General features: G+C 49.3%; 1 non-coding gene across 1 annotated transcript; it reads right to left on the bottom strand.

Annotated features, from left to right (window-relative positions):
• Positions 1-28: 28 nt before the first annotated feature.
• Positions 29-147, bottom strand: LOC118345325. Its single transcript, XR_004798881.1, has one exon. It is a non-coding gene; the product is annotated as a 5S ribosomal RNA (ribosomal RNA).
• Positions 148-205: the final 58 nt, after the last annotated feature.

Genomic DNA, 205 nt, shown 5'->3' with positions numbered 1-205 from the left:
TCTCGCAAGGCGGAAAAAACAAAAACGAGGGGTGCAACACGAGGACTTCCCAGGAGGTCACCCATCCTAGTACTACTCTCGCCCAAGCACGCTTAACTGCCGAGCTCTGATGGGATCCGGTGCATTAGTGCTGGTATGATCGCACCCATCAAACTAATTACTTAAAATTCATATAATCCTTGAGCGACATACTAGCGTCCTTCCG

The sequence above is a fragment of the Juglans regia genome, unplaced genomic scaffold (assembly GCF_001411555.2).
Source record: "Juglans regia cultivar Chandler unplaced genomic scaffold, Walnut 2.0 Scaffold_2299, whole genome shotgun sequence".
Classification (NCBI taxonomy): Eukaryota; Viridiplantae; Streptophyta; class Magnoliopsida; order Fagales; family Juglandaceae; genus Juglans; species Juglans regia.
This window is presented reverse-complemented; position numbering and strand designations above follow the sequence as displayed.